General features: G+C 29.8%; 1 long non-coding RNA gene across 1 annotated transcript; it reads left to right on the top strand.

Moving 5' to 3' along the window:
• The first annotated feature begins 524 nt into the window (after positions 1 to 524).
• Positions 525 to 8,148, top strand: LOC150038289 (uncharacterized). The gene is made up of 2 exons (XR_016528589.1): positions 525 to 7,780; positions 7,910 to 8,148. It is a non-coding gene; the product is annotated as an uncharacterized LOC150038289 (long non-coding RNA).
• The last annotated feature ends 3,053 nt before the right edge of the window (positions 8,149 to 11,201 follow it).

The following is an 11,201-nucleotide window of genomic DNA, read 5'->3' on the forward strand; positions in this document are numbered from 1 at the left end:
CATTAGAGGATTAGTAGGGACTTGAGGAATAAGACGTAATCTCAGGGGTAAAACAGATATTAGACCTAGCTGTTATTACGAACAACCTATGAAGGATCGACTTGTTGATTATGGTTAAATCATGTGGACATAATATATTTACAGTGAGGGGAGTGCAACTATGGGCTAGTGGAGTAACCCATTAGTTAACGAATGGAGATTAATTTGGTTAATGACTTTAGCCAATTAATCTCGGATTGTTAGAGCCCATGATCTGTAGATTCATGGGGTCCCTTACTAGCTCATAACGGACTAGTTCTAGAATAGCGTGATAAGTTAATTTGAATCGTTCAAATTAGAATTAAGGGAATTAATAATTATATGAGATATAATTACATGTTTAATTTGAGTATTAAACGGAAATGGAGAATTTATATATATTTAAATACGATTTAAATATATAAAGATAGATATGTGTTAAAATTAATTTAATATTTGATATTGAATTAATTAAGTTCTATTTAATAATTAATTTATGAAATTAATTATTTTTTTTCTTTTTTTAAATCAAAATAGATTTTTTTAAATCAAAATTTTTATTTTATGATAAAATTGAAAAGAGAAAAAAAAAAAAAAAAAAAAAAAAAAAAAAAAAAAAAAAAAAAGCCACAAACAAAACACTAAATGGAAAAAGGAGTTTTTCCATTATCCATCTTTGTAGTTGTTCACACATGAAGCATTTGCTTTGGCTTTGTCTTCTCCTAGCATGAGTTGTAACTCATGTAACTCTTTTCTTTACATGTTGATCTGCAATATAATGAAAAGATTGGAGTGAAAATTGGGCATGCAATCTATAGAGATTTTGAGAGAAAATTCGATTTGAAGAAAAAGTTCTTCAGCTATTTTTCTGTAGTGAGCATTTCTCCTTCTTCCCTTGATTCAAGCTTGTTTTGAGTCTTACAACTCAATCTAGAGCACCAAGTGGGGAAGATCTTGAGTTGGTCTACAACAAGATTTGGAGAAGATAGCAGCTAATGAAGGAGATTTGAAGAAGTTCTATAAGAGATATGTCTTGAAACTCACTTGTTTCTACAAAAGCATGCTTTTTATTTTGCTAAAATTAGTGAATTTAGATGCTTAGATGATCCCTGTGCTTCCATTATTGCTGATACAATCTTACATGGACAACACATGGGGTAATGGATAAGTGACACATTGCCAATGGATACTAATAATGGGGATCTATATTATACCTAATTTAACATATTTATAATACTCCTCTCAGATGCCCATTATATATGGAAAAAAAATCATAGTGAAGAAAAAAGAGTATATATTTCATATAATATGATAATCTTAAAAATTATATTTACTCCCCTCATAGAAACTTCACTTGAGATCTCTGAGTCGCCACACTCTAATGTTGTGCACCGATTTTTTAAAAGTTGCGGTAGGTAATGCCTTTGTAAATAAGTTTGTCAAGTTATCTTTCGAACAAATTTGTTGTACAGTGGTGTTGTCATTTTCTTCAAGATCACGAGTGTAGAAAAGCTTCGGTGAAATATGTTTTGTTTTATCTTCTTTAATATATCCTCCTTTGATTTAGGATATGTACATTGTGTTGTCTTCATATATTATCGTTGGGAGATTTTTACTAGAAGACAAACCACATGGTCCATGAACCTCTGTACTAACTAGTAGTGGAGTGGCTTGCTACTTTCAATCATCAAAGGAAAATGGAGCAAGGCAAAGGGATCAGGGGGCTTTATGATCGGAGAAAGGGAAGGGGCATGGTTGGTGTTTCACTGGGATTGGCATATCGATCATACTACCACACACGAATCCAACCAATCACAACTTGTGTTGAGTCATTGATCTTAACAATACACATTCTCGATTAGCCTCGTGAATTACAAGAATTTCAACATGATTTGAGAAAGTGGTTGTTATGGTCTGTTTCACCAATTGTCATGATATAGCAGTACTTCCACATGTGAACAGATAACCTGTTTGATATCTAGCTTTGTGTGGATCAAATAAATATCTAGAATTTGCATAACCAATTAGATCAAAATATCATTTATTTGAATAAAACAAACCCATGTTGATCGTTCCTCGAAGATAACAGAGTATATGCTTAATTCTGTTCCAATGTCTTTATGTTGGAAAAGAACTATATTTTGCTAATAAATTTACTGAAAATGTAATATTTGGTCTTGTATTATTATCAAGATATATAAGTGCACCAATTGTACTAAAATATGGTACTTTAAGACCAAGAAGTTCTTCATTATCATCTCGAGGTTGAAGTATATCTTTCTTCACATCTAGTGATCGAACTTCCATTGAAATATTCAATGGATGTGCTTTGTTCATATAAAATCTTTTAAAAAAATTTCTTGTATAAGTTGACTGATGAACAAATATGTCATCTAATTTGCACCAATGCAAAATTTTATTTTTCTGAGATCTTTCATCTCAAATTCTTTTGTAAGACATTCTATTGCCTTTGAAAACTCTTCAGGAGTCCCAGTTATATTTAAGTCATCAATATATACAGTTATAATAGCAAATCATGACTATGATTTCTTTATAAAAAAACATGGACATATTGGATTGTTTTGATATCTTTCTTTCAACAAATATCCACTCAGGAGTATATGCTTAATTCTGTTCCAATGTCTTTTTGTTGGAAAAGAACTATTATTTGCTAATTAATTTACTGAAAATGTAATATTTGGTCTTGTATTATTAGTAAGATATATAAATGCACCAATTGTACTAAGATATGGTACTTTTAGACCAAGAAGTTCTTCATTATCATCTCGTGGTCGAAGTATATCTTTCTTCACATCTAGTATACGAACTTCCATTGAAATGTTCAATGGATGTGCTTTGTTCATATAAAATCTTTTCAAAAATTTTCTTGTATAAGTTGACTGATGAACAAATATGTCATCTACTAAATGCTCAATTTGTGCCAATGAAAAAATTTGTTTTTTCGAGATCTTTCATCTCAAATTCTTTCTTAAAATATTCTATTGCCTTTGAAAGCTCTTCAGGAGTCCCAGTTATATTTAAGTCGTCAACATACAGTTATAATAGCAAATCCTGACTATGATTTCTTTATAAAAACACATGGACATATTGGATTGTTTTGATATCTTTCTTTCAACAAATATCCACTCAGGAAATTGTACCACATTTGTTCTGCATGTTTCAATCCATAGAGCGATCTCTGTAACTTTATTGAATATCATTATCGGAAATTTGATTTATATGTTTCAGATATCTTAAATCCTTTTGAGATTTTCATATAAATATCATTATCAAGATATCCATATCAATATGCAGTGAGTACATCCATAAGATGCATATTCAAACTTTCATACATAGTCAGACCAATTAAATATTCAACCACCGAGGAATACGTCTTTTCATTATCAATATCAGATCTTTGTGAAAAACCTTGTGCAACTAGTCTTGCTTTATAGCTTTTGACCTCATTCTTTTCATTTCTTTTCCACACAAATACCCATTTGTATCCCACAGGTTTGACACCTTCTTATGTTCAGACTACTGGTCCAAAAACCCAACGTTTTAAAAGTGAGTTTAATTTTGTCTCGATTGCTTCTTTCCACTAAAGCCAATCTTTTCTATGTCGAAATTCTTCAACAGATTTTGGTTCAGAATCCTCATTTTTCAGATATAATATCAAGAGCAACATTATACGCAAAAATGTTGTCTGAGTTTGGTTTCATCTTTTTTCTGTCATGACATAGTTTATTGAAATCTCATTATTATCTTCATGTATTCCACCTTCCTCATTAGTCATGTCATGAATTTCTTCATGGGTATTTACATATTCAACCAAGTCTTCATGACATTAATTATTTTTCTTTTTCGAGAATTATTAGCTTTGGAACCTATTGGTCTATCAATTTGTTGTGTTGGGATATTAATTTTCTATAGAACATTTGCAGCTGGTATATGTGACTTAGTTACTTTCTTTGTATTTATAAATGCATCTAGTAATTGATTTGTTATATTTTGAAAATGAATTAATTTCTGAATTTCAAGTTCATATTGGTCTATACTGTGATCTAAATGACACAATAATGATGTATTCCATGTAATTTCCTTTTCCAACTTCTTAATTCCTCCCCCTAATGTTAGAACATTTGTCTCATTAAAATGACAATCAGCAAATCATGCAGTAAATACATCACCCGTTAGAGGTTCAAGATATTTGATAATTGATGAGGAATCATATCCAATATATATTTCTAACCTCCTTTGAGGACTCATCTTAGTATGTTGTGGTGGAGCAATTGGAAAATATCTACACATCAAAAAAATCTCAGATGGGAAATTGACTCATCGTCATAAGCTAATTGTAACGAAAAGTACTTATGATAAGATACTGGAATAATGCTTACAAGTGACGCTGCATGCAAAATAACATGTCTCCATATAGATGTAGAAAGCTTAGCTCTCATAAGCAATAGTCTAGCAATTAACTACAAACATTTTATGGATGATTCTGCTAAAAAATTTTGTGTATGAACATGAGCTACAGGATGTTCAACACTTATTCTAATTGACATATAATAATTATCAAAAGTTTGGGATATAATTCAATAGCATTATCAAGATGAATGGTCTTAATTGTATAATCAAAAAATTATCCTCTTAACTTAATTATTTGAGCAAGTAATCTTGCAAATGTAAGATTTTGACTTGATAATAAGCACACATGTGACCATCTACTGGATGCGTCTATTAATACTGTAAAATATCTAAATGATCCACTTGGTGGGTTAATAGGTTCACATATATCACCATGAATTCGTTTTAAAAATGTAGGTGATTCAGTCCCCCACTTTGACTGGTGATAGTATAATGATTAATTTGCCTTGAGAGTAATCATCACATGATAATTCATTAGATTGAAGAATCTTTTGGCTCTTAAATGGATGTCCATTTGAATTCTCAATAATTCTTCTCATCATTATAGACCTTGGATGACCTAATCTATCGTGCTAAATTGTAAATATGTTTGGATTCATGAACTTCAGGTTCATTGTTGCATTTGTTTCAATTACTTGTATATGAGTATAATATAATCCAGAAGATAAAGTAGGCAACTTTTCCAGTATATGTTTTTTATGTGAGATTGTAGATATGATATAAATATACTCAATATTATTCTTTCCATCAGTCTCAATATATAACCACTACAACATATATCTTTAAAACTAAGTAGATTTCTCTTTGATTGACTCGAGAACAATGCATTGTCAATTATAAATTTTGTTCCTCTATGCAAAATAATATTTGCTTTTCTAAACCATTCAATTAGGTTTGCATAATCTAATATTGTATTGACTTTTACTACCAGCATTATCAATTTGGAAAATATTTTCTACATGTAAGTATTATATGTGTAGTTGCACTGTCAGCCAGATATAGATATTCTTTACTCATTTTTTAGTCAATCAACATATGAAAATGATTCACGTTTCTTCACTAAAAGAAAATATTACAATAAGAAAAACAACATTTGGAATATACAAAGGTTAACATCTAATAAGAGAAAAAAAATATGGAGATGAATAATAAAAAATTAAAAAAAAAAAAAAAAAAAAAACTCAAGTCTAGATATTTTCAAAGTCAAAAGAAACACTTGATATTTCATCAATTCTATCGATGTTATCTTCAGAAGATTCAAAGAAGTCTGCTACATACAAATTTTTCATATGGGATGAGTCAAATATGTCATTATCTTGGTGTACAAAATTTGCTTTCATATTTTTCTCTTTTTCCGTCAAGGATGCTTGATAGAGATCAGCTAAGTATTTTGACGTACGAAAGGTACGTGACCAATGTCCAGTCACACTTTTTGAACTTTTATTTTGTGGAGCTTTTGAAATTTGAATGATTAGAACAACCACCACGAAAATAATAATTATTTTTTCCTCTGCTACAGTCATAACCTCAACCATGACCACGACCTCAACCACGATTATTATTAAAATGTTGGGTTTTATGTCCTAAATCTCATGGTTTGTAAGCAATAAAACTTATTCTGAAAATTCAATAAGTTGTTATTGAATATATGAATTGTTTATTTCGTTTTAGAAATAAATCCAATAAACTGAAAGATTCATGACTATTACATGAGTACTTGAACTTTATGCGGAGACATAAAAGTGGATCAGGTTAGAGTAAATAGTATAAATGATCTATAGTATAAGAATAAGGTTGGGTGTCTTATTCTAGTAACACTATTGGATGTGGCTCACTCTGCAGTTGTTACAAGGAGTTGTAAAGTGCTACAGACGAAGTCATCCTAATTCGTACATGTCATGGCATGAGGAATGGGGGTGTCCTGTGCAATAAGTTTGCACAAGATTGGACCACGAAATAAGTTACTCTTACTTTATAACATTGTTAACGTTTTAAAATTAACTATTTCAAAGCAATGACCTAGGTAACTTGACTTTAATCCTGAGCTAACTATGAACTCCTGTTTATTCAGGATTATCCTTAGATTTGCATAGGTGAGGGTTGGCTCAATAAACCTCCATTTTAGGGGTAAGACCGGGTAGATAGCTGGGAATATAGGGTGCAAGATGGAATTCACTCCTACCCGCTTTCAGAGATAGTAGAGAGGTTGTTTCCTTAAGTGCTGACTTCGGGTCTTGAACAAGGGGCCACAACCTCTCATTGGCCCGAGAGAGACTCAATTTGTTGATCGGATCACAAACCAATTGTTCATTAGACGATCGGTAGGACTTAAGGAACAAGAGGTAATCTCGGGGGTAAAACAATCATTTGACCCAGCCGTTATTACGAACAACCTGTGGAGGGTTAACTTACTAATCATGGTTATATCGAGTGGACATAATATATGTACAGTGAGGGAATGCAACTCTGGGCTTTAGTGGAGTGACCCAGTAGTTAACGAATGAGGGTTAATTTGGTGTAAAGAGTTTAGCCAATTAATTTCGGATCGTTAAAGCACAATGATCTGTAGGTCCATGAGGTCTCCCTACTAGATCAAAAATGGATAGCCTTAGAGTAGCGTGATAAATTGATTTGAAATGTTCAAATTCGAATTAAGAGAATTAGTAATTATATGATTACGTGTTAACTTTGGAATTAAACGAAATTGGAGAATCAATTAATATTTAAATATGATTTTAATATTAAATTTGTGAGTAGGGATTCATGATGGTGGAATTAGTGTGGTATTGAATTAATTAAATTATTTAATTATTTATTTATTATTAATTTTATTAGAAAAATAATTATTGAATTAATTTTGTAAAATTAATAAAGATTTCATTTTTGAAAATTAAAATTGATATTAGAAATCAATTACAAAAAATGAAAAGAATATAAAATGGAAAATCCCAAAAAGTGGGATTTTTCCACTTTCTATTCGACTAGCTCACGCACACTCCACCATATTTTTCAGTCATTAAACCAAGCATGAGCTGTAATTCATGCAACAATTCTTTGTGCATGAAAGTCATGTAATAAATACTGAAGAATCTTAGTGGAATTGGGCATGCATTTGAGTGGATTAAGCTGAAAAAACTTCAAAGGTTGAAGAAGAGTCTTCAGCTGATAAACCATAACCTCTTCTCCATTTTCCCCTCAATTCAAGCTTATTTTGAGTCTCACAACTCAATCTAAGGCACCAAGAAGATAGTAGGGAAGGTCTTGAAGTGGTTCACAAGCTGATTTGGAGAAGATTTGCAGTTGGAATTGAGATTCAAGTGTTTCTTCAAAGGTATGTCATGAAACCCTCTTATTAGTTTATGAGCATGTTTAATTTAAAGTCAAAATTAATGAATTATAATGCTTAATGATCCATTTTTCTTCCGCTATGTGTTTGCTAACTCTAACATAAAATTTACAGCATTCACTTCAAGGAATGACGTTGTCCCGATTGGTCGAGATTCATGATTTTTTATTAATAACTTGTTATGTCACGAGAAGATATGAAATTAGTTTAGAATGTTGTTTAAAACCTTTCTCTTAATATTGTTATTGTATGAGCATATTCGAGACATGAAGGTTAGAAAATATCTTCTCTAACATATCAACATCAGTAATTTTCTCTTCGTTCAACAACAGTTTTGAACTGATTTTAAATAATGTGGACTTGTAATCACTTGTTGATTTGAAATCTTGTAGCCTCAAGTGCATCCACTCATAACGAGCTTCAGGAAGAATAACTATTTTTTTATGATCATGCCTCTCTTTCAAATTTTTTCACAAGATACGGGATCTTTTATTGTAAGAAATTTCATTTTCAATCCCTAGTGGAGATGATAACAAAGGAAGATCATAGCTTTTACTTTGTTCTGAGTGGATGTCGTATTTTCTTCCTTAATAATCTCTCCAAGATTCATAGCATCCAGGTGGATTTCAGCATCAAGTACTCATGACAAATAATTACTATCTTTAGTATCAAGGGCGGCAAATTCTAATTTTATAAGATTTGTCATGACAACACTATCATAAAATATTATATTTATATTAGAAATTTAATAGATATTAGATATGCAAAATAACTTTAAATTTATTAATTATAACGAAGAGAGACGAACCGACATACTTTTAGGACATACATTTAGCGAGGAAAACGATAGAAGCTCGTACTGATAATGTATTGTGAATTTGAGGAGCGCAACGGCGCACAATAAGACACATATATGAAGAAAATATAATATGATAATAATATATAATAAAATAAATAAATATTAAAATAAATATAATATAATATATGAATACATAAAATAAATAAATAACAATAAATAAATAAAATATCAAAAAATGAATTTCTCTATTTTCTCTGATGTTAGGGGTGTTCATGGGTTGGGTTGGGTTGGGTTGGGTTGGGTTGAAAGATTTTTTAGACCTAACCCAATTGTTCGGATTGTAAATTTTTTAACCCAAATAATGGTTATTAAAAAATGAACCCAACCCAACCCAACCATGAAATATTTGGGTTGAGTTGGTTCGGGTTAATCGGGTCATTTATTTAAAATTTTGTTCTAAAAAGAAGTAAAATGTAAATATGTAAAAATATAATTTAATTATTTTCATATATTGAATTAAGATTAACAACTCAATTTCAATTTATATAGTGAAAATTTTCTTTCTAAAGTACAAAAAAGCTACTTTTAAGAGTTGTTGAAAAACAAATTATTCAAAAAATATTGGAATTAAATAAAATTAAAATCAATATATGTATAAATAATTGTGTTATAAGTAATAAAAATATATTTTTTAAAGTTAATAATAAATTTAGGTTGGCTCGGGTTAGTTTGGGTTATATTAGGTGAGCCTATGAACCAACCCAACCCAAATTTTCATTTATTTGAACCCAACAAACCGCATGGATTGGGTTGAGTTGATCGATTTTTTTGGGTCATTGGGTTTTTTAAACACCTCTATCCGATGTGTCTTTCAAAATCCACCAAAGGCTACTATTTATAGGTACTTTGACAAGTAGGGGGTGAATTACATGGATAATAATGATGTGTAATTTTAAGACACGTGAACAATACATGAGGAAATGGATAAATGACACATGTCTAACGAACATTAATAACGAGAGATGTTAAGCTATAGATTGGACATAGTATGTTTGAAAAACAAGCAAGAACTTCATAATCTAAAAATTAATCAGAGAAATTATTAGTAGTGTAATATAAAGACGATGAAGATGTAACAAGAGAAGTGTAATTCAATCTTTTATTTTTTAAGAAATGTAAAGTTAATTTAATGAAAAATTAATTAATGGGAAGATAAGGCCAAAGTGTTAGATAAAGATGCCAGTTCACGTTCCTGGAATCTTCTTATTCTTTGAATTCAAAGAATCTCACAATCTCCCAAATAATACTAAAGCATGATCTCTTTATTAGATTTTGTCTAGTTGAACTTTCCCCGTTTTGTCGCCTAAATTCAAACTCCACAAACCTTAACACAAGGAGAACCCAATTTTAAATTTTCCTCTTTTTATTTTTATTTTTATTTTTAGAACAATTTTTCCACTTTTTATTGTTTTAAAAGGAAAAAAAGTAGGTTTTGGTTTGCCTCCAAATTTCAAAATATTGTGTTTTCATTTTTTGTGTTTTGAGTTTATATATCAATATTTTATACTTTTATCTTGAGTTTTTATTAATGTTGAATTTTGTATATCTCGTTAACTTTCGGTTAAAGATGAGAATATCCGTCGATATACTCGTAAATCTAAAAATACGACATTAATATTAAATATCTATGGATATCTTTACTCATGCAACATAACAAAATGTATTTATGTAATCTAATATGAACAAAAATACTAATAATAATATCCATAACTTAGTTTGAGAGTAAAAACAAGTTAAATTTTAATGAAAACAAATTTACTAAATTTTTTGAGTTACAAAAATATCCGTTCATATCAATATTTTATCGATATATGTCATAAAATAAAAATCTTGATATCAATATCAACATTGATATTTTAATCTCGTTTTAAGTTAACTAATTTAAAATAATTATGATGTGAAATTTTTAATTAAATTTAAATAGGGACAAAAAATTAGTGAAGACTAATTTAATTATAAGAATTTCACTCTTATGTTAATTAATAGACATTAACATCAAAAATTAAAATGAGTATTTAATAATAAATCAAACTTTAAAATGTATTTGGCCAACTCTTACTTCTGATTTAAGAAATTTGTGGGTTCACTGCCAAAGAAAAAAACCATGAATTTTATGCTGAGACCCAAAATATAACTCACACAGTAGAGTATTATTTTAAAATCTAGACCCAAAATTTATGAAGGAATTAGACAATTGTCACTTTACAAAATTTCCACATTAATTATGAATTTGAATTGGGCCAGCATGTTGGAGCTAAGTCTTTGGATTTTGCCAAACTTTGGGAATCTAATGGCTTACAAATCAAATAGCCTGCAGCCGCCACCATTTTATTATTGTTTTTGTTTCAATTTTTTAATGTTTTTTGAGCAGCAATTTGTTGAATTCAAAGATTTACTATAACTTTTCTGCCTTAATGAAATACTTTTTTAATCACCCTTTTTCTCTTTTGCGACCAAATGTTTTGTGCAATCATAGTATTCTTTTATATTTATAATTCATGTTTGTGAGATGGACAAAATTTTCAATGTGTTTGATTGCAATTTGAT

The sequence above is a fragment of the Benincasa hispida genome, chromosome 1 (genome assembly GCF_027475165.1).
Source record: "Benincasa hispida cultivar pf3 chromosome 1, pf3_genome.v1.1, whole genome shotgun sequence".
Taxonomy (NCBI): Eukaryota; Viridiplantae; Streptophyta; class Magnoliopsida; order Cucurbitales; family Cucurbitaceae; genus Benincasa; species Benincasa hispida.